The sequence below is a fragment of the Dunckerocampus dactyliophorus genome, chromosome 11 (assembly GCF_027744805.1).
Source record: "Dunckerocampus dactyliophorus isolate RoL2022-P2 chromosome 11, RoL_Ddac_1.1, whole genome shotgun sequence".
NCBI classification, from domain to species: Eukaryota; Metazoa; Chordata; class Actinopteri; order Syngnathiformes; family Syngnathidae; genus Dunckerocampus; species Dunckerocampus dactyliophorus.
The window spans coordinates 26,182,960-26,207,781 of NC_072829.1; the positions used below are offsets into that span (position 1 = coordinate 26,182,960).

Genomic DNA, 24,822 nt, shown 5'->3' on the forward strand with positions numbered 1-24,822 from the left:
TAATTCAAAATATGGACTGTCCTTATCGGATCTAGCTGGTCACCAAGCCAATTGCTCCCCATTTAGAACATTTTATAATTTATGACCTACTGTATATCTGTAGTTCATTGTTGAATGTTGTTTTGGAAATACCATTCTCATAAATAGCACTATTAATTGGAACATTGGTTTCCTGGGGTACAGACAGCTTGGAAGAATTAAGAACCAATATAGTTGGGTAATTTACTGACCAAATTAAAGTCTGAGATGAAAGTAATCTGAAGTTGCACACATCAAATGGCCGAGTGATGCAGTAATACTGTGTTTGATTTTCCCCTGAGGGAAGCTGCAAGGAGGCTTGACTGACTAGGGCGTGAAGCCACCGACTCTCAATTAGACAGAAGACAAAGCTTCAGACCTTACCAATGGAAAATCAGAAGTACCGAATTAGTGATAACGGCTTGAAAGAAAACACTATTAGAGGAGCTATCAGGAGGTGGTGGACTACTTTCCCATGCAATTTAGTATTGTAATCAAAAGCATTACAAGTTGATGTGCTTTGGGTTTTTTTCCCACATTTTCCCTCCCCGACACATGCTTTTTTGTTTTCTCTTTGGCAACTATCATTACAACATTAGCTGCCTTCTTGGCTTGCTGTCCTCATATGACCAGGAAGTCATCGCTCACCAGGGGTGGTCAAATATTCTACAGCCAAGTGTCTTGAGCCTCAGTGGAGCTGGTAATGCAATATGACTACACCGCTTCAGGGTGCAAGGATCAAATAATATATTAGGCTCGTGTTGCCAGCCGTCACAACCTACTTGGGGATAGAAGTGCTGTGGCAGCAAAAATGTTTTTGCAGAGTCATACTCCGAGTCTGCCTCAGGTCTTTTCTTCCTCCTCGTGAGTCAGATTCCGACCCACTGCCACTGACTTTCACACCACTCATATTGACTTCCTTTAGCGTGCGTTGCTTGGTTTGGGAAGTTTTGCAGTATCCTAAAGCCAACAGTAGCCACTCACAGATAAGTTAGGAATATATACAACTGTTATGTTGGAGAACAGCAAGTACTCAGGTGTTGAACATGTTGGACATTTGCATGCAAAATTAGAGAAGCTCATATTGAGTTCACCTGCAGAGGTTATGGAGTAGTAATAGTTTTAGTGTAAATACATATCAATTTTGGAAATAAGGGCGATTTTCAAAAAGGTAATATACAAAGACATTTATTATATCTGATGTTGGGGTCAAAGTTGGGTAGGGCCCTATGAAATCTGTTATTTTTCTCAAAATTCTTGTTTTATTTTTCCAAATTCCATTTAAATTTTTTAGACTTCCGTTTTTTACCTTTTACACTTATTTTACAAGCATAGAGCGTGTACTTTTATGACCAAAATGAAGAGAAGGCCGGCCCCCGGTACTTTAGTTTTCTGAAATGTGGCACCTTGAACAATTGATTTGAATACCCCTGCTCTAAAGTGTGCAGGGCAAATGAACCTCCTGCGTGGGTGCAGGCTGGGGGGTTCAGCATGACTTTGCCTCTTTATTAAAGATGTTAAAAAGCAGGGTGACTAATATGTTGTTTATTGGTGTTTTATATGCCTCTGTTTATTCTGAATTCAAAGTTGCCCTTTTTACAGACGGAAATGTAATTAATTGTGTAAGGGGAATTTGGCATTGCTTTTTGTACATTACATTATAATCACATTCCAAACCTTGTTTTTTCTGTGTTCTTTAGCAAGAAAAAGAAAAATCCTTGAAAGAGCGTATCTGTAACTTGTTTGTGCGTGTGGTTGGTGGTTTTGTTTGATGGGTTGGTTTGTCTGAGGTCAACCCATTTGCGCCGCTAATGGCATGCTGTCTGTTTTCCCTTTTAATTTAAAGCGTCAATTGCAAGAAGCTTGTTGTTTTCTGGTCAAAATTAAGTAAACCATGAATGTGGTGTAACTCGATGCATATTTGGTGCTCGGGTCCTACAAAAATGCCACAGCTGGGACCCTTTGGACAATGTCATCGATTGCATCATGACAATCTAGTAAAAACGCCAAAAAATGTTGTAATATGCATGCTTGGTCGGTAGCTGGCGATCGCATGTTGAAGAAACACTACTTTCTTTTGCAATGTTTTCCCAGACAAAAACCTTTTTTTTGAATACCCTTTGTCAGGGTATAAAGGAATGAAGAGGACAGTCGTCGCTTGTTTATCACGGTCAATTGGTTCTAGACCCGAACGGGATAAGTGAATTTCCGTAAAGTTGGATTCAGTATTAATAAACGGAATATTTTCGTAGTTAGAGCATAGAAATCCTGTGTATGACTTTCTAAATACAGGGTTTAACATTATTAGAGCCCTGTCGACATGATATACTGTAACTCCCCAATAGTCACTTCTACACTTCAATTATTCTTTGTTTACACCACATTGCACGGACTACGGGATCACTGTAGGGACATAACAGATGTCTGCCGCTAGCAATTTCCTTATTCTAAACTTGGAAAAAGTGTTTCAAACGGAGTGGAGAAGAAGGACAAAGAAGCCAAAAATGTTCCACTTCCACACAGAATGAGAGGAGAACCTTCCCCTTCCCCTTCATACACAGGATAGAGATCCTGTGTATGACTTTCTAAATACGGGGTTTAACATTATTAGAGCCCTGTAGACATGATATACTGTAACTCCCCAATAGTCACTTTTGCACTTCAATTAATTCTTTGTTTACATCACATTGCGCGGACTACAGGATCGCTGTCCTATCCAACCCCCCGCCGCCGCCCGCTTGATCTCAGCAATGGCATGTCGTCTCGGCTCTGCTGGCTCAGTAGCCAGTAGCTGTCTCCATGCAGAGTGAAAGGTAATGTAACCTAACGTCATGTCTCATAACATTACTGATGCCTAGTAACCAGAATAGTACATATAACTTGTCTTTCAATGTCTTTGTCTTTTTGACAAAAAATAAGCCATTGTCAACAGCGAAACAGCGATCATTTATGAATTAAGTATTTTTTTGAAAAACCACGATGTAGTGATGGAGTGATAGTCGAACCGCAATATAGCGAGGGATGATGACTGTAGTCCTGGAATACCGATATAAGCATAAATGCCACCACAGCACTGTTTTGCCGTGGTGGCGACTTACTTACTGGCACATTCTCAGATTGAGCAGTTGTCATTTTTAGCAGTTCGACTCAACAACAATCAAACTGATATGAGGAAAAATGACTACTTTCAGACCATTTCTCAAATAATTGCGTTTTTAGGCTCTGAAAATTTTATAAAGGGCAACTAAAATCGCAAAAATACTTTATAAATGCTGGTGTTTGTACTTTTATCCAGATCCTCACCAAAATGTAATGGGTTCCTCCAGAAAGTATAGTTTTTTTTTATGTAATGCTTTATCGTAAATCAGTACCGATTTACACCCTTGTTCACCATTGCTGCCATTGTTTCACAAAATCTCTCCACCTTTTTTGTAAGACACAAAAGGGAGGTGGCCATGGGCATATTATAAAATTATTTTCAGTCTGACAGCAAGACGGAGACGTCCATGACAGCTGGGTAATAAATGTCTCCCAGTCCCTCAGTCTCCCAGCCATTACTCCACCTTTCTGCAGCCTCGCCCTTCAGTTGATACACCGATGACATCATCCCTGCATGATGGAATCCAACCTTTTCTCCTGTCCGTCTTTGCTCTCATCAGCTGCTTGCATCTAATTAGATGAGGGCGAGTGCAATAAAGTTACTCTCGCACTTACTCCATTAGTTATATTAACACTCGGCATTGCAGTCTTGGCGTCATATAGCTGTCTATCCATCCTTTGCCTTTCACTGAGGGAGCCAATCTTTTTTTCCCCCCTCCGTGAGTCTGTGTTAACCTAGTTACTGAGGCCCAGCAGGGGTGGCCAATCAATTAATGAACAAAGGAGCCCACTCACTGAGCAGCGGCCTTCCAAAAACATGGTCACTGTCACACAGTGCTCAACTAATACATGTTTTTCTCCTCTGTTGTTTGTGTGTCCACGTTGTAGGTGTCCAAAGCCAGTAAGACCTCCTTGATAAGACAAATAGTCGTCACGTTTATTATCAAGAGTGTCTAAACATCGTCTGCAATTGATCAATTTTAAAATTAAGTCTTGATTCACTGCCTTTTTTTGGCCACATTCACACAAGGGATGTTGGGTTGTTTAAAACAAACACCCCTCTACTCTTGATGACATCACAGCACCGATGCACAGCTGCAGGAACACAAAAGCAACATTGCCCAGCCCAGTTATTGCGAGCAATGGACAGTCGCTAACAGCAATGCAACATACTACAGTAAATGTAGCATACTCATTAGGCGCGTGGCCAAAAGTACTGGGACGTTACATTACCTAGAGGAAGGAAACTGAAGAAAGCTATCTAGACTTCTAGACTTTTTACCAGATTCTGGAGTGTGTCTGTCTGGATTTTTTTTTTGTCCATTAACTCCAGGGGGGATTTGAGATTAAAACATACAGTTACATCCATCCATATACGGTGGGGGAAATAAGAATTTGGTCATTCATTTTGTAAGTTTACCCCCTTGCAAAGATATGAGCAATAATTATATGGTAATTTTATGGTATGTTTATTAGAGCTGCAACAATTAATCAATGAATCGATGATTCATGAATTATCCAAATAATCCATTTTAAAATGTAACATGTCTTCTGATTTCAGCCTCGCAAGTGTGAATATTTTTAAATGTCCTTAGTTATCCATGAAAGCAGACCTGTTATGTTTGTTTCAGGCAAAACAAGATATTCGCACACATCATCTTTGACTTTGGAAAGCAGTGATCAACATTTTTGCCTCTTTTTTTATATGTTGTGGACCAAACCACAAACTGTTTGTGTTTGGTTCATATTGATTTGGTCCGTCTAGAGCAGGGGTGTCAAACTCGAGGCACACAGGGGGCCAAAACTCAAGGCCGACTTTACGTTGCAGGCCGAACTGAACCCCCTGCACGCCCACCTTTGTATCTGTTGTTCTTATTTATCCTGAAACCTGAAATTTTCAACGCTTCGGGAGAGAAGGCTTAAGAAACATGACTAATTTGCAGGTGGCAACAGGTGTGGCTCGTCACTCCACCAGGAGCAACTGAATGAAAGAATGTGACAATATGTTTAAGGAAACTATATATGTAGCATCAATTTAGTGGTGAAATAGGTTTTGCGGGTTTCGTTTGGTGGATACGAACCCAAATGGCTCTTTTGCCGACCCTTGGCCTAACCGATTACTCGATTATTCAAAACAACAACCTTCAGATGAATCCATGACCAAAGTAATTGTTGGTCCCAGTGAGCAGTCGAAACTGGCGGGTATGAAAAACTAGCTAACTCTGGTCCGAAAAAGAACGCTTCAGAGCGTCATCCAAGCGTGTTTGGCCACCCCAAGACTGTCTATGCAGCGTATGTTATTGCATTTCTTACAATCAGATTCTTAAAGGTGCAATAAACCTTAGTTTTGAACCAAAGTATGTGCAGTCTTGCTGTCAACCAGAAATTCTGAGTTTTTTATTTTGTTCAGACTGATAAAGGCATTGTTGCATCAAATGCCATCCATCGGCATCACGTTTTAGTCGTTTTGAAATGTAATTTCATTTGTTGTGACACGGTTCAAAAAATGTTATTTTTTCCGTGAAAGAAATGAGACTTAAACGCCCATATTTAGTGATTTGTCTCCCCTGGCAACAGGCAAGCTTTGACAGACATCCGCCCTCCTGTACATCTCACCCACCTGTGTTGGCTCTTGTCTTTCACCACCTTTTCATCCCCCCCTTTTCTCAATACCTCCTTTCATCCCATTGAGGCTCCGTCTTTTTTTCTTCTTTTTCTCCACACCTCAGCATTTTTTTTCTCCTATCCCATCCCTCAGGGCCACCCCTCATTCTATTATCTTTCTTCTCTTCAGCCTCGCGCTCTCCCTGTCATCCCTCTTTCGTAATCCGGCTATTCGTCCCCCGTGTTGCCCTCCCTGGAGTCTCCATCTTTCTGTCTCCCAGTGCATGAGATCAGGAGAGCGGACTGTTGTAACAAGCTGCTGAATAATGTAAGCAAAGGGCTATAGGCCACAGTTTCAGTTAACCCTTAGATCTCGGATCACACGGTGGGTGAGGCGGACGCGTCATAAATGACAGGCTCAAACAACCCCCTTAAGCCCCCTTTTCTGCTTCCGTCATCCAACCTTTCCCTAAAGGTGGAAGATCCCTCACCATCCAATTTCTTTATGAGTGGCAACACACTGGCATTGGTACCCTCGTTATTCCTAACATGTATAATTAAATGGTTCGAAAAACGATGCTGAATAATTGATACTGGAGCAAATACATCACGGCATCCTTAACCTTATCATACTCCTCCCTAGTATTTTCGCTCATTAAAGATTTACCAGTTTGCTTTCTTTCTGCTCATCTAGTTCTGTTTGTGCTGATTCACAGTGGCACACCGTGCCCTCCGGTGACTGAGAAGCTGTGCTTATTCCATGCTTACACGCTCCAGACTAAATCTGCAGTTGACTCTGGTGTGCCGTAGCGATGGGTAACGGTAATTTTATAGGCACCGGCCGAGTTCCGTCTGTACTGCCGCGCACCGACTCATGTAAAATCAAAAGGTGTACTATGTTTCGGTTCCTAAACGCCAGTCTCCCTGGACCGTCATGGCGCTACTGCTAACGCCATTCAATTCACGGGCGAAGAAGAAGACTGAGCCACAAGGGTGAGGGGGGCCATGCTTACACCAACAAGGAGACAAATTAAAGTTACAGACACTAAAATAAGACATGTTTTACAGAGTATATGGATAAAATAAAACCTAGTACCGGCCATTTTAGACGATTTTGACTGATTTTTCATTTTTTTGTGAGGATAAAAAAAAAGGATGTTAGTTTAATTGGTGACTCGGAATATACATATGCACCCTGCGATTGGCTGGCCACCAGTCCAGGGTGTTCCGCCTCTTGCCTGAAGTCAGCTGGGATAGGCCCCGCGCCCCTAGTGAGGATAAGGCAAAGAATGCATGTTTCTTCATAAAAGTAAACAGAACATTCATAAAATGTTCTTATTCTGTAGAAACATTCAATCTCCAAATAAATTAACATGCATGTTTTTTTGGCATGTGGGTTTCCTGCCTCATTCCAGGTTAATTGGCGACTCTAAAGTGTCCATAGGTATGAATGTGAGTGTGAATGATTGTTTGTCTATATATGCCCTGCGATTTCCTGGCGACCAGTCCAGGGTGTACCTGCCTCTCGCCTGAAGTCAGTCAGGTTAGGCTCCAGCATACCTCCGCGACCCTAGTGAGGATAAGTGCCATAGAAGATGAATGGAACTGCAATGTTACAATACAAACATCTATAAAATAAATATCTTACATTGAAAAGTATAATGACCGAAAGGACAAGATCGCGGGTACAAGCGGCCAAAATGAGTTTTCTCCGTAGGGTGGCTGGGCTCTCCCTTAGATATAGGGTGAGAAGCACTGTCATCCGGGAGAGACTCGGAGTAGAACCGCTGCTCCTCCGCATTGAGAGGAGCCAGATGAGGTGGCTTGGGCATCTGGTCAGGACGCCTCCCGGACGCCTCCCTGGGGAGGTGTTCATGGCAAGCCCGACCGGTAAGAGGCCTCGGAGAAGACCCAGGACACGTTGGAGAGACTATGTTTCCCAACTGGCCTGGGAACGCCTCGGGATCCGCCGGGAGGAGCTGGACGAAGTGGCCGGGGAGAGGAAAATCTGGGCCTCCCTGCTTAGGCTGTTGCCCCCGCGACCCGATCTCGGATAAGCAGTAGAAGATGGATGGATGGATGGACATTGAAAAGTAGTAAATTAGTAAGTAAATTAAAATAGTAAATACATTTCTATAAAAATATAAACACACACCGAAATTTGGTACCGAGGAGTACCTGTATCGATTCCCAGGTACCGGGTATTGGTACCGTATTGGTTCAAATGTGAAAGGTCCCCATCCCTAGTATGCGTCGCCAATTTCTCGCCAGTTAAAAGAAATACATCGCTAGATCACCAGGTCTTATTAAACCTGAGTAATCAATACAGACTCCTCTATCCTTAAGTGCTTCTAGTTGGCTTTAGAGCCTTCTATCCTGAGGCTAGGGTGTATTGATCTGTGGGACAGATTGGATGCTTCCCTTTCAGGAGATGAAGGTTAGTGGTGGGGATATCTTGGTATGGGTGGAGGAGTGGGTGTTGATGGCTGGATCAGCTTACGACTTCCTACCCCCCCCAATTCCGCCAGCACACCTGTCACAGCCAAGTGGGAGCAGCAACATGTCGGCAGCCCATGTGTGCGCGTGTGTAATTGTGCATGTGTTTCCGAGCAAATTGATTGCGTGTGTCTGGAGTTGGTGGGGGTTGAGAGTGAGAAGGAAACGTTTGTGTGCTCAGCAAATGGCCCAAGAGCCGTATCAAGTGAGAAATGTTACAAAGGGGTTATGGTGACGGTGCATAGCACAACCAACTTTTGCAGCTGCCAGCCTGTTGTGGATGAGTAACGGGAGGCATATTTCAGATTTTACACTTTTTGGATTGTGTTTGGGCGTGTAAGCCACCATCGAGCTGCATGCGCACACACGTTTTGTGAATCAAGGGCTTGCAGCCAAAGTTTTCAACATTTTTTAAGATATAAACATGAATCCAAATTGAATTGTTGCCACCTCAGGTGGATTTACATTGTCGGTCCTAGTGCAAAGGTCCCATTTAGTGCTTTATATCAATTTTTTAAAATGTCCAATTTACACTATTTTCAAGCGACACACATCTGATGTGTGCAAATGCACACCAACTGTGCATTTGCTGAGCAGCTGAAGTAACCACCATGCAAAGACGCAGGTAAAAACTACACAGCATTACAGAAGTGGAAATCTGATAGTAAACATTAAATAACAGAGTAGTTTTCCTGTTTATTTGGTCTATGCACTTTTTTTTTTTTTTAAGGTACAGTGGAACCTCGGTTAGCCCCAGCCCCGGTTAACATATTTTTCAGTTGACGTTGAAAATTTGTGCCAAAATTTTGCCTCAGCTTACCTACATTTTCCCGTTAGCGTACAATATGGCACGCATCTTGTCGTGTTATTAATACACTGCGTGAGTCCAACTGGGTTCACACAAAAAGCCCTTAGCTTCTAACAAGGAAGCAAGCTTGCTAACAAAATGGCAACTGGAACCGGAGGTCAACTACGTAGGTGCAAAAATGTTAACAGAAAACACGTTTGTTTTGCATTTGTAAAAAAATTCAACGTGCATATAAATGACGAATGAAAGGGGTAAATGAACAGTTAAGGTTACTTTTACCTTTACTGAAGATGTGATTCTTCATGTGACTGTTCCAAAGAAAACGATGTGGCAGCGAGACACAACACAGACAGCATCTTCCTGTTTTGTCATGAGTTCGTTCTTGAATTCAATTAACTTCAATCGTGTTTTTCACTGTCTGTGGCTCCATTTTGGGTTATTGAGGTGAGAAACACTTTTGAATTTGAGGAATAGCTCATGGTGTCAGTGTGGTGTCTCACTGCTCCATCATGTCTTTGGTAACAGTCACGTGAGCAATCACATCTTCAATGACGGTAAAAATAACCTGAAATGTTCGTTTATCCCTTTCATTCATCATTTATATATACTTATATGGATTTGGAATTGTTTACTGTGTGTAAAACTACAAAAACGTGTTTTGTGTTAACATTTTTGGCTTTCTGGAATGGATTAATTGAATTTACATTATTTTGTCTGGAAAAGGTTGATGCAGTTAGCGTCCTTTTCCACATGTGTCAACTGCAGGTTTTCTCTCCAACCAGTTTCTCCAGCAGGTGATTTTATTGATGAGCCCCCTCCCTCAAATTTAAGGAGGTGTTGATTATTAAAATCACCTGCTTTAGTGACGGGCTGGAAAGAAAACATGCAGTGTCTCGCCCCTACATGGCAATGCGTGAGTTTGAGACCCCTGGGTTAGACCTTCAAACAAAAGTTCCACTGTATTTATTTGGATTGTGTGTTTGGATTAGAAAGACTCGTATGTGGTTACGTTATACCGGTTATACCAGTGGCCCTCCGTTGGCCTCCACCTCCGGCCATTTGTGGACCCCTGAGCTTTAACCCCACCGCCTGATCATGAAGTTTGGTTTCGTGTTTTTTGAGTATTACAATTTGTCAAAATGAAAATGGCATTTTGTTTTGAATTATTATGGCTTGTGGCTTGACTGACTATGATAAATGGATCTCTGATTCATTGGAACATTTCTTTGTAAGATGATGACTTATTCTAAGTTATGAGTAAAAAAAAAAAATCGGTGGAAGTGTGCAAAAGAACCTGGGACAAAAAGAGAGATCAGGTGCAGACAGCGACAACATCAGTATTCGTCTAAAACGCCTGTCTATGGATGTTATAACCTTTGTGGAATTGAAGAAGTAAACACACAGTATTTCAGGTGTCGTGCACCATGTGAGACCACATGCACCATGCAGAATAAGCTTGCGCCGCCCCCTGCAAACTGATATCCGTGTGTGTGCTTTCAGTGTTGAGGTGGGATAGGCGGCAGCTGTGGAGATGGCATGAGGGGTGGGGGATGTGGGGGTGGCTGTGGAGGAAATGGGAAAAGCCAACACGGTAGACAGAGCTCAGATAGACCTGTCAACTCTATGACAGCCACACATGCTTCAACCTCCGGTTCAGCATAGAACAGTGCAAGCGAAAGAAACAAGGTAGAACATTTTTGCAGGCGGCTGAAATTGTGTCTTGATTCGCAGTGGCGTTGAGGAAGACCGGGCCCCGAGCTGAGTTTATTTTGGGGAACCTGTGAGAAGGCCAATAAAAGACCTTGAAGTAGTGGATATAATTAGCTTTTCTTAACACTGATGAATAGACGATTTGCACAATATATTTTGAACGTGAAGTGAAACATCAGAGCTGTCACAAAACGTTACGGTTGAATAAATCGTGATGGAGGTAATGAACCTCTACAAATGGGCCTAATGAAGTATAAAAATACCCCCCATATGGACAAAAGTCTTCAAACGCATCTCTTGTTCAATTACTTACGCAATTAGGCTCCTAAATCTTAATTCTTCATCTCACAGAGCAAGTCTATTCCTTTAACCCTTCCAGGGCCCTTTTCAATCTCCGCACTGCAAAATCTTGCAGAAAGTGCTCCTGAAAAGAGTAGACGTTATTAAAGCGACCATATTTGCTAAACGAAGCTAACTGGAGCCTGCTGATGTTGCAGGTCACCGTTTAGTTCGGCAGGGGGCTGGCTAGTGTTTGCGATGAGATTCCACCACGATTCAGCGGTCTGACGGGGAAATACGTTCCTCATGATGACAGCATTTCATTCACATTATGTCAATTTCCGCGAGGTTCTCCATTTAGCAGCAGTAGATTCTGTTTTTATTGGCCAATTCTGTGATTTCCCTTAACACGGAAATCATAGGGTCCTAAATATAAAACCTTTATTAATGTATGAACATTCTTAAGGCATTACTTGTTGCTTGCAGAACTGAGCTCGACTGCTCTTGTACTTTTGCTGATTTCTCATGTGACTTTGGAGGTGTCCCCACCACCGCCACGCACAGTTTTATCTTTGACGATTTTAGGTTCCACTAGGAACTTGAGGATTTTTTCATGTTAATATATTTAATAATATATTAATATTTAATAAAGTTAATAATATATTTAATATATATAATAATTGTTCTGGTTCTTATCAAGTACCACAGTGTGTCCTTGGATTTTAAAGAACTGCATCCACATCTTGGCTTGGGACAATTCAGCGAGCCGTGTTTTCGGACAAAAGACCTTGGGTAAAGTACAGAGTTTGTCTTGCACCAAGCATTTAGTGCGTTGACAAAGAGGCTTCTCGCTGCTCTTCTTTGGTTTCAGATTTCCCCCCACTTGCTTCTTGGCAAACGCTAAAAACAGTAAACCACAGTTTTCTTTTTGCCACTCTGCCCTTAAATTGACTTAGTCACCATGGCAGTTTTTTTTTAAATATTTTTTTTAGGGCACACGACTAGTATCTTTTGGTCATTAAACCCTGCTGCTTCGAAAGCGCCACAGGCCTCATGGCGGCCTTGACACTTGTGCTTTTTTTGGCTTAATTTTTCAGGTCGCCCTTATCCAAATTACACACACTGTTTTTATATTAGTCACCTTCAGGCTGCTATTAAACCACCCTAACCTGTTTCATATGACTACAGTGTTTAGATATATAGCTAATCTCAACATCTAAAATTGAGCATGGTCTTCCCAGGAGTCAGCTCCTCCAATGCAAAGGACATACAGTATCGGACTGGATGTTGGGGCAGTCATTATAAATCGAACCAAGACCCTCAAGGTTGGCAAATTAAATTACAATTTTGTTTGGTTAAATGTATATATTGATTACACAAGGAATGAGCAGTAAAAGACAATAATGGGAGACTCATCTGATCTTTATATTGGTGTCTTCATCAGCAGTAAACTGTATCGTCATTTTTATTGACATTGTGCCACTGCTTATTGCCAAACACCATCTTGCTTATGGGGGCTACTTTTTGCATTGCATTTTTACAGTCAAATTAATGGCTTAAAATTGTGCGGTCAGCAGTGCAAGGGTTGTGTTTGTGTGTGTGTGTAGAGCAGGGCTGTCCAAAGTGTGGCCCCTCTGCTGTTTTTTTTATTGGCTCTAAAAATATAATTTAACAAAAAAAAACGTAACCCCACCCCCACAGGAAATATGGAAAAAATCAGCAGTAATTTTATGAGAATAAAAGTCGTAATATTATGAGAAACAAACAAAACAACAAAGATTTTGGAAACTGAGACTGCGGGAAAAGTTCTAATTTTACAAGAATAAAGTCAAAATGTTATGGGAATAAAGTTTTAATTATGAGAAGAAAATGGAAAGACGCAAAGTTTAAATTGTAAAAAAATAACCCAACATGGAAAAAACTGCTGTAATTTTACAAGAATAACGTCAAACTATTTAGAGAAAAAAGGTTGTATTCTAACAAGAAAAAAAGTTGCAATTTTATCAGAATAAACTTGTAATATTATGGGGAAATTTAATGTCATTTTAGTAGGATAGAATTGAAATATTAAAGAAATTTTTTTCTTTCTTGTAATATTAGTTGTAATATTATGAGAAACAAAACTAAATTTGGAAAATTAGGTTGGGGGAAAAATATAATATTATGGGAATAAAGAAAAAAGTTGAACTATTAATAATAATAATAATAATAATAATAATAAAAAACCTAAAGACCGGAGTTCATACTAATAATAGGCGTTGTCACTGATATCACAAAGATGACATGCATTTTTTTCTTGAAATGTATACAACGTCTTGGCTGATCTACATGTTTTACTTTACAAAATATCAAAATGGCCCTTGCATAAATTCATTTTTCACTATGTGGCCCTCACTGGAAAAAGTTTGGACACCTCTGGTGTAGAGTCAGATGCGAGTAAATATTTAAAGAGAGCATGTGAGACAGGAAAAAGTTCAGGGAAGACGAGCCTGAGCCATCGTTTCTGTTTTCCAAAATAAACAGTGATAATCTTAATAGCAAGGACTCAAAGGGTGGAGACGGTGTAATTCTTCATTAATTTGCGTTAAGCCAGTCATGACTTTGTGTATTTCTGTACTGTTGTGATGTTGTGCATTTAATATCTTCAATTATAAAAGAGTGGGCACACTTCAAGTGTGCATTGTTTACATAAACCCTGCTTCCTCTTCATGATTGCTTTGAAAGCTTGCTGATAATTATGAGCACGTTTTCAAGCAGGAAGAAGAATCCTATCTGTTTGATCTCGCAGGCATAAATATGGGCAGCACAACAGAATCTCATCTCCTGTGTCAGCTCTTCCACCGCAACGTGATATTCCCATGGGAATGCTTTTCTGCTGCGCGAATCATTCAGATCAGTGCGGGCCGTTTCTTATCTGGACATGACGGGGAGGGGGAATGAGGGGTGCACTCCCCCCCCCCAACAGAATAATACCTAAATCTCCCGGGCGGCCATCTCATCATGATGTTGTGATGAGTATGGTACTTATTGCTATTACAGTCCAAAATCCTTGACTGGATATTTCTATCCCATTTTGATTGAGTAGATTAGATTAGTTATTTTATTTATGTGAGAGCTGGAGTTGTGCTCCAGCTTGCCCGAGGACTCGATTATTAGTTTTTCTTTCATTCGTCTACGGCTATCATGAGCTCTTGTTTCTTGATAGCATCTGTGCTTCGGGTCAGCTCAGCAAATCAGTTTTGCTGTTGCGCTGGAGGTGTTAAAGCCGTAATAAAACTGTTCTGTGCCGCTTTGAGAGAGGTTTTCTTAGTAGAATTGACTTTTGATTGTATTGGCAAGCCCCTGCAGGGCGATACCACACTGATGAAGTACTGCTATCTTTCCCTACATGCGCCTTTCACTGGCCTACCACAAACGCTCGCACACCGACTCGCCTTATGCACCAGCTGTATGACTTTCACCTCTTGAGTGATGTCTATTGTCTGCACGGGGAGAACCATTACCAAGCCTAAGCCCCAGTGGAAACATTGTGCTGGCTGCCATGCCTGCTCTTCGTCCTTCGACAGCATCATGAGTTGACAGTGGATAAACAATGGGAACAAACAGTCACTCCCACCAGCATCGATCTGGCTCCCTCGCCTGCTTCTTTTTTTGCCAACAAGCCTCACCCTGATTCCACCTACACACAATTTATATGAAAGCCCCCCGCACGCCACCTCCACCTTTGCACCACTGACTGACAAAAATGATAAATGACCCACCACTTCCTTCCTCTACCACCACCTCCCTGTGCCGTGGTTGTCCGAGACGCTACAAGCTTATTTCTCCCTTCAGAAAATCCAATAGGGTGCACGCTCCATTTCTTGGAAGTGTACATTTTTATTCTTTGCTGGGAGCAGCGAGGAGGAGGGAGGAGGAAGCCAATTCATTGCTTGTGGCCCGTCCTTTAATTTCCATAAACGTGTCACTGGTATAAATTCAACCATGCAAGACCATCCATATGCATGACTTGGAACCTTCAAAGTGAACCAGGAAAGCAAATTAGGTGTTCCAGTGGCGCGCTCTCTGATGGTGTGTCTAACAGTTTACAGTGCCACTCAAAAGATGAAATCTTACGCACCGCATCAAAAGTGAGGTCAATTATTTCTTCTTCATCTTGGCTTCATCGGTCTGTTCTCTTGTGTTATATCTGATTAATCCATCCGCCGTGTAATCACATGAATGAGATTGCACATAATTTCGACATGATACGTAAGAAATTTGCATTTGTTGTTATTTGTATTAGATAATGGCTTGGATATTCATTTCACTTCATCTTAAGCAGCAGAACGCTAAAGCCCTTGACTTCTAATGCCGCTGCAGTATACACATTCCACCATTTTCTCATCTCTTATTATTTTTTTTACTGTACAGATTTAGTGTCCCTATGCTTGTAAATGGGGCACACAGCGTCTATAAATAGATTTACCGTGGTAGCGGACTAACTGGGTAGGGTGCTGTGCTATGTGTGTGCAGTATGTTTTATTTATTGCATGGAGGGTGATCAAGGCTATTGATGAAGGTGTTTGCTTCCCTCTCACCGCTTTACCCACTGCCCCCGGGACTACAGCAATACTGTTGAGGAACATCTTCATTTCACATCTCTGCTCCAGCATTCCCTAATGACCCCTGGTGCGCTATCTCTATCTCACCGCAGTGTTCCCATTGCTCCCAAAGCTCATCCACTCTGCTTTTCCCACTGTGAGGTAATCCGTTTTACACTTTCATGCCATTCTCAGATCCTGCCATGCCTATAGAACCCTATAGATTGCAGATCTTTAAGGAGCCTGGAAGGGAAAAGATTTGGCCAATCAACGCCTTTTATGTTTTACTTTCATCTTGGTACAAATTACGGATGGGCATGATAATTCATAACTTGATGAACTGATCATTAAGAATTTGGTCGCTTATGTGTAATTGATAGTTAGAACGTGTGTTGAAATGGTTGAATCGAAATGGTGTGCACTGATTGGCTGCAACCAGCAAAGACGCTGTTGATTCTGAATTAGCTTGTGGTGGAAATAGGAACGACCTGTCAGCTATGGGAAGTCGAACTACATTTATGTTATGGCACAACTGCTGCAGGTGCACAATGAATGTCCCCAGTACGAATTGCCCACACAGACTGTGAATATATAATCTTGCCCTTCCGCAAGTGTCTCTCATCATTTGTTGGATAGCGATGTCCTGATCCGATATTGATATCGGATATAGCGTCGATATTGGCAAAAAAAACAGAGTATCTGATTATATCGACCTGTATCTAAAATCCCCAATAAGTAGTCGATTCTAGACTCCACCCAAGCAGCGCTCACGTGATCACAACAGTGTGTGCTATTGTGTTAAACATGGAGTAGGAGTGGTGTCGGCTGTGTGTATTTTTTGTTACATGATGCAGCTGAGTGCAAACCTTGTGTACAGCAGTGTACAGCTTGTACAGCAGTGTAGATGTACTGCCCACAAAAAATGCCTCAATACACAGACATTACTGTCTAAATAGCTGGCAATACAAGGAAGCACCAAGACAGTTATACTGTATCTTGCCTCCAGTCAAGCATGGTGGTGGTAGTAGTGTCGTGGTCTGGGGCTGAATGAGTGCTGCCAGCGCTGGGGAGCTGTGGTTCATTGAGGGGAAACATGAATGTACTGTGACAACCCGACTGGTCCGTCTCTGCACACACCCTGGGGCTCAGAACCAGGGTCCACAAATGAGAGTTGAGTAGCATTAGCCGATGAGCTAAAAGCCCGCGCTGTCCTCTTATCATCCAGCGCAGCTCTTTAAGGCGTCAGGCAGTGAGGGTTTACTCACACAGCCAGCCCTGCTGGCATCCGTTACACATCCATGAAAACAAAGGCGCTCACATTACATATTGACATTTTGAGCATAATTTGGGCATGTTTACTATGAGGTGTACTCACATGTGTTTCAAGCTATTTAGACAGTCATGACTGTGTGTTATTTTCAGAGGACATTAAATTCATACTGCTATACATTACTGCTGTACATTCACAGTACATCTTCTTTAGTATTGTCCCGATTGAAGGTACTGTATAATGAAGTGGTTGCTGAAATGTGAGGGGTGTATTGCTTTTGAGAGATCTCTATATAAATGTACATTTAGCGTCAAATCAGAATGGGGACCTGCAGTGTAAATCAAGCCTCAAAAACAAAACGCATTCCTTCATGCTGTTCCAAACATTGCTATGAAAGAAGCAGCGATGTAAATATTTTCAGCTAAACTGAAGTTGTTGGCTTGTGCATTCAGATTGGCTGACAAGTGTAGGAAGCTGGAGTGGGAATATGCCGCAGTGTTCCACACTATTTCACGGCCCTAAGCCTTTAATCACAGCAGCCTCGATGAATGCATTAAATGGAATGCACATTTCAAATTGATCCCATATTGATGAATGCCAGGGCTGGCTTACAGCGTAAGCAAGTGTGCCTTCTGAATGTAACATTGTTATATTTATATATATTTTTAAAGAAAAGCTAGTCCATGCTGTTCTCATGAGCAGCATATGTGATTAAAATGTAAAGATTGTGTTTTTTTTTTTTTTTTTTTATTTGATCGCCTTAAAGAAAGCATGGGAGACGGGATGTACAATTTCGGCTTTGCTGTTCGTCTTTATGATGGCTGGTCCTGCACGTGGACTGTGGTCCCCGACATATTTCCTCTGGTTGCTTGTACAGTGGTACCTTGGTTTTAGTTATTAATTCATCCCAAAAAGTGCCGACCAAAACTGAAACATGAAAATTGAAGCAATTTTTCCCATAGTAAACAGTGTGAATGCATTTCTAAAAATGTTTATACAGAAAACAATGTGAAGTACGTAATATAAATGAGAATTGAACATTTAACATCACCTTTACATGTCATTGAAGGCTATTGTTGACGAAGGCGGAGAGTTGGGGAGGGGTAGAGAGAGTATGATGATCCATGCCAACAACAGAATTGTTTGTGATCTGTTTTTGTATGATTCGGTTTTCAGTGAAAATATTTGCCAAAACGTTGCCTCGGTTTCTGTACACTGTCTTGGTTATCATACAATACGGCGCTTAACAAAGTAGTACGTTACTAGCCCTGTACCGTATCATTCCGCAAAATCGAGTGCCCAAACAGAGCACTTTACGCATTGGTAAGTCACTGTCTGTGCATTTTCTTATTCACAGCAAAATAACCCGCCATGGGGCCAAACAAAAGTCGCAATTGCCTGAAATTTGATTAACAATGTGAGAAACACTATTGAGTTCATGAAAGAACTCCTCGCAAAGTACGACGGAAGATATTTAGTGTTGCGAAAGGGGTAAAGGTGTTCGCAAACGTTTACCCCTTTCGGGCGTTTGATCTTGTGGAATGATAGCGTACGGTACAGGGTGGGCCAAAAGGAGTTACCCATCGCATATCTCTATCGTGTTCGCTTAGGTTTTGTCCTAGAAGCTTAAAATTTTGGATAGTTTCTCTCAAAAGGTATAGCTTTTGATGTACCAAAGTTCAGTTGTTTACTCCTAATGAGTGTCGAGTATGGCATCGAAGGGTAAGCGTGACCAGATTGTGGCCTTGAAGGAGGCTGGACTGACAACAAAGGAAATCATGAAAAAGGTGAATGTTTGTCGTAAGACTGTCTACAATGTCATGAAACGATACAAGGAGACTGGCGAGACCACCAGCAAGCCAATCCCTGGAAGAAAACGTTCAGTCCGAACCAAAAGGGTTGTTGAGATGGTGAGGAAGAGAGTCCAAAGGAATCCTCGCAGGAGCATGAGGGCAACAGCAAAGGAAGTGAACATCTCAAGAACTTCATTGAGAAGAATTGTCAAACAGGATCTTAGACTGAAAGCACTAAAAATGCAACACAGACAACTAATTTCAGCCGCTTCAAAGAAAAAACGGCTTCACAGGGGGAAAATGATGCTGCAGGAGATCCAGAGTGCCGCAAACAAAGTCCTGGTTTGGTCTGATGAGAAGATCTTCACCGTTCAGGCAGTGGTCAATTCCCAGAATGACAGGGTTTATGCACATAGTACACAGCACCTACCAGAAGGCTGCAGAACTCATTTCCGTCGTCAGAAGCCAGCTGGAGTCATGGTGTGGGCTGCTGTTGCATCTGATGGCTCAAAATCTCCTTTGGTCTTCATTCAGGAGGGTGTGAAAGTGAACAGCCAGGTCTACATTCAAATGCTTGAAGAAAACGTGTTGCCATGGTGTACCAATGCGTTTGGAAACCAGTATATTTTCACACAAGATGGTGCACCCGCTCACACATCCAATGTCACACAAACCTGGTGCAAGGAGCACTTTCCTGGCTTCTGGGACAAGAACATGTGGCCTCCATCAAGTCCGGACATCAACCCAATGGACTTTGCGATCTGGTCTATCCTGGAGAGGGAGGTCTCAAGAGTATATCACAGCAGTGTCACCGCTTTGAAGAAAGCTTTGATGACATCATAGTCAAAACTTGATGCAGAGATAGTGCGGCGCTCATGCCAGGCAGTGCCAGGTCGTCTCCAGGCTATGATAAAGGCAAAGGGTGGCCATATTGAGATGTAAATCTTTTTGGTGGTTGACAATAAAGTATGGAAACTGTGTTCAATGTGTGTCATGTTTGTCTGCAAGCATTTTTGAATAGTGCAGAAAAAACGATGGGTAACTCCTTTTGGCCCACCCTGTACAAGACTAGTAAGGTACTAGTTTGTTATGTGCAATATTGTACAATAACAGACAGTGTACGGAAAGCGAGGGAAATATTTTCTTCAAAAACCAGATCATGCAAGAACTGGGGCATTCCAAAACCGAGGTTTGACTGTATTTTAATCCTTTCAAAGCAACTCATGCAATTACAAGATTAACTGGATTACATTTTAGGGATTACATCATTGTTACCTATTTAAGCTTGACCGATTCCCCCACTTCACACTTCCAGTCAAAGTTGTTTTTTCGAACTGCATATTTTGTACACTCCATTAGGAAGACTTGCAAACTAAGACTGTACATATTCCAGCTGGTCATTCTGTATGATTGGATCATGTTGGCTGATACGCATCAATACGTCCTTGAGAGAGGCTGAGAAGTAACAACAGTGCCCATTTCCTTGCACAGTTGCCATGCTTCTGAACACAACATACTATAACTCTGCCGTTGTCATGGACAGTGCGTGGTTGCCAAGCGATGTGGCGAGTGAATACAATAGTTAATTTTTCAGTCAGCTGCAAGGCGGTGGATTGGATTGAGGGTTGTTAGCTTGGGGAGAGTGGGCAATCTTTGCTCCTAAGGGATTAGAGGTCCAGCGATCCGTTTGATATTTATATGCATCACCTGCAACTACTATGACTGTGCATGACTCTTAATGCACTGACTCCTCCACAAGGCCGAGCATCCTTATTCACGCTAAAAGAGAAGTGAAACACCAGTTTCGGAGAGGATGAGGAAATAGAGGACAGATTGTATGAGGCTGCGCAGGACCAAAGCTTGCATTGTTTAGCCTAAGAATTGTTGCAGCTGAGGACCAGACTCCATTTTGTTGTTCCTCATCATCTCTCATTAATCTAGCTGTGGAGCTTTGGCGTGCTTCCCGTGATTTAGAGGGAGCAGGATCGAGTGGCCGCCTGGTCCAGACAAACTCATTAGTCTCTGCTCTCTACCATCACCTGCTTCTTTGTGCCAACGCTCATCTAAAATCTTAAGGCAGGGGTGTCCAAAGTGCAGCCCGGAGCTGTTTTTCTTTGTTGTTGACCGCAGCACATTCTAAAAATGTAATTTAACAAAACTAAAATAAAACAGAAAAAAACCCTCCAAACATTGAAAAATCAGCAGTAATTGTAGAAGAGTAAAGTCAAATATTAAGAGAAAAAGGTAATATAAGTAGAATCTAAATAGAGAAAGTCGTAATTTTATGAGAATAACGTGGTAATATAATGAGGAAAAATGTCATTTTAGTAAGATAAAGTTGAAATATTAAAGAGAAAACTACATTTTTTAAGTCGTAATGTTATGAGAAACAAACAAAACAACAAAGTTGCATTTTTTTTGGAAAATTTATATTGTGGGGAAAAAATGTAAAGAACAGAAAGAATAAGAAAATATGACAGGAATAAAGTCAATTACAAGAAGAAAATATACAAGAAGAATGTTGAAATAGTTGCAAAATGTAAAAAAAAATTTTTTTTATGTCAAAATATGAGAAAATAAGTTGTATTCTAACGAGAAAACAACAATTTTAGGATAGTAATCTCTTAATATTATGAGGAAAAATAATTTCATTTTAACCGTTGAAATATTAGCTGAAATAGTCAAGAATTTTTTTTTGCAAAGATTATTTAAGAGGAAAGTAGTATATGGCCCTTTTGGGGGTGGGGGCATTTGGACACCCCATTCATTCATTTTTTTTTTTAAACCTCCTTTTCCAAATATATCCTGTCTCTCTATTTATGGAGGCTGTCTAGGAGCACAATTACAGAGATTATATTGACTATGAGTTCCTCTTGAATCTTTTGAAAATGAAAAGGTTGGCTTGCAGATATGCACTATCTTCCATCTGCCTCTCCTTTATGCATGACTTAAGACATTGACTTTCTTTGGCAGCCTGACACACTCTGGTCTCTGTGCACCTTTTGGCTGCTCTATTAACTTATGGATATGTCTGCTGGCAAGCATAAAATATTCATGTTCTCATCTCCTCCTCCTGTACATTTTTGCATCGATTATGTTGGCAGGATGATGCAGACAATTGTTGGTTGTGTATTCGCCTCATCAGCGGTAGTGTATGCTTGGCAGATAAAGTAGATGCAGGCATCTGAAAACCATTAGCCATTATTCCCTTCCTTCAATGCCTTCATCCCCATTATAGTCTAATGTATTATACTATCCCTTTAACTTTCGTGATCTCACAGCTGCTGCTTCACACGTCAAGCTTTTGGCTTTGTCTTTATCCCGCTCTCGCTGGTGTAGCTTTTGGGTCATTACTGTCTGAAGGTCAACACAGAGAGACAGATATCGCTGCTCGGAATTGGGCAAGATGTTTGTGTGCCCCCAACTCTGTGTATTTTGTGTCACCATGTAGTCTTCTGTCAGTCCTTGTCAACAGCATCATGGCCAAGCGTACCCTCACTCTGCTGCTAATAGTCAAAGATAACATGTTCATGTTGTGTGTTCTTATTACACATTAACAGAGAAAATGACTTTGACACCATGACATAGGTTGAAAGTAATGGCTTGGCGATTAGTGTTTAAACTCATTTAGTTGTACAATGTTTCTGGCGTCTGGCTTGAATAACAAACAGGAATATGCGAAGGTAAGGCACAAGACGTCATGTTGTCTGTTTGCATTTGCACAATGATGATAATGCATGAGGCATGATGCATTCTAGACTTATTTCCCTGCAAATTCACCACACTTTTACTATGACCTGCTTAGCAGCGGTACTTATCTAGCTGGAGCTTGCTTTGCCTCAAGGCCATCTACTCAGTTTCACTATTTAGATTTTAATGTTGTTTACGCCTTGGCCTTATGCCTAATACATATTTTAACATTGAAAAGGATTCTGGGAATGTGCTGCTAAAATATCAAATAGTGTTTTGCGTATTTTAACCAAGCCGAACCTGATACATTGGAACTGTGGTTAGTGTCATTAATTTGTTACAGAAGGGCCGACTCTACAGTCATTGAAACGGACACTAACTGAATCCATTTTTCCCGTAACAAATAATGTAAATCCAATTCATCCGTTCTAGAAAGCCAAAACATGTTAAGACAAAGCATGTTTTATAGTTTTACATGCAGAAAACTCTAACTAAATGTGTGACGAATGAAAGGGATAAATGAACATTGAAGTTTACTTTTACCTTCATTGAAGACATGATTCTTGACTTGACTGTTTCCAAAGACACGATGTGGCAGTGAGACACAACATGGACACCACCCTCCTGTTTTGCCATGAGTTATTTCTTGAGTTCAATAGCGTGTCTCAACAGTTGGGGTAGTTTACTTTTCCAAGCTAACACAGCATTTTCCATTGCACCCATGTGACAAATAGTTGTATTTACTTATCTGTGCTTGGACACATTTTTAACACTATAGAAGAGATGTGTTATTATTTAAGGGACTTTGCACTCTTTATTTATTTTGCATTATTGATTGGACTGAAGATTAAGACTTGGATTTTTTCATTTTATCATTTTATATAAATAGACATAGACATAGTACATAAACACAGATAGACATTGTCATAGTATGCAATGAAACTTAGTTTGGGGGCTCCACTTCTATTTCTAGCAACATTAGGCCATGTTAAAACGTAACAGGTATAATATCTACCCATCCCGAGTATTAATAGTCGGGATGGGATAGTCATAAATGTATAATAATACTAAGTATTTAGCCCATCAAACAAAAAGATGTTGATTCAGCAAGTCTTTTTTTGCTCTTTATCTAAACAATAGATACATTTGACATGTTATTCTGTTGACTTTATTTTGACCAGTGCCTGACAGCATGCTTGGGGATATGATGTGCTCTTTTACACATTTGAAATTACTGTAAGAATGCCACTTTCATATAATTGGCATCTTTATTTTATAATGTAAGATTATTGTCTACATCAACAAACATAAATCGTAGAATTGAATTGTATTGTTTGTACACTGCATCGAATTGTATGGAATGGTTCTGATTTTAAAATATATTGCTTTTGAATCGTATCGTAACCTGCGCATTTAGATTCGAATCGAATGGTCTATCACAAAGAGATTTGCATCCCGAGCGTTGACCCACACTCACGCAGTGCTGCACTCATTAGGACTCCATCACTTCACTACGCTGTGACTTCATAATGCAACATTAGCGCAAGTGCTAGTCTATGTTGTGCGTGAGTGGCTGCACCTTGGGCTTTGACTTTGTGGATTATTTTGAGCCTTTCTGGTTATGTTTATCACCCAAGTTGCCATTAATAACTGGCAGGAGGAATGATGGCATTGATTGTATGACACGTCAAGGTTGGGCACTCGTGCGTGTGCTCATGCATAGGCAATTATGCCTATGCATGAGCCAGGGAAGTGTCCCGCGCTCAAGCATCGGAGTTGTCACACTACTCAAACAAGACTTCTGGTGTCAAGCGTTTCTCCAACAGCTATTTTGTGATTCCATATGCAAAGAGATGTGGACATGATGTAGATCTTACCTGGAAGGCTTGACGGACGTTGACCTTGATCCTTTGAAATGGACTCTGGCGGCTCAATTTCCCACATCCAATAGTGTGTGTAAAAGGATAGCTGTCTTTATCGAATTCTGTTATAATCTGCCGAGCGTATTGCTCCTCTCAGTCTGTGCGAAATCAATACATTGATAGTTGCCGATGGCACCCATTGTGCCTGGCGTTGCAGCTTGGATGCTGCTGTGTTTTTAACATTATCCACCTTTTAATGAAAAGTTAATCAAAGCCCGCAATAGTGTAATGCAATCAATTGGGTGCCTCATTTGAATTTTGATAGTTTTACTGGTCACTGTTAATATTGTTGTGACCTTGTGTGTGCGATTGCTTTCTGCATTCTTTCTAAAAGTAATAATGCACCATCTCATTTCTCCACCCAACCTCCAAATGGAGAAATTATCTTTCTGTAATGGACAAGCTTCCATTGTCCCCATGCTTCATCTTTTGTCGGAATGGAAATTGATTATCTCTCACGTGCAGCCACACTTCTACTGGACTGAACCAAAGATTGCTGCCCTCGAGTCTTTGTTGTCACTCAAATTGTGCATATTGATTACATGAATGC

At 41.2% G+C, this 24,822-nt stretch overlaps 1 protein-coding gene across 3 annotated transcripts in view; it reads left to right on the forward strand.

The window, feature by feature from the left end:
* Positions 1 to 24,822, forward strand: part of LOC129190107 (bifunctional heparan sulfate N-deacetylase/N-sulfotransferase 1-like) — a 63,448-nt gene that overhangs the window by 14,939 nt on the left and 23,687 nt on the right. The gene's annotated exons all lie outside the window — the stretch shown is intronic.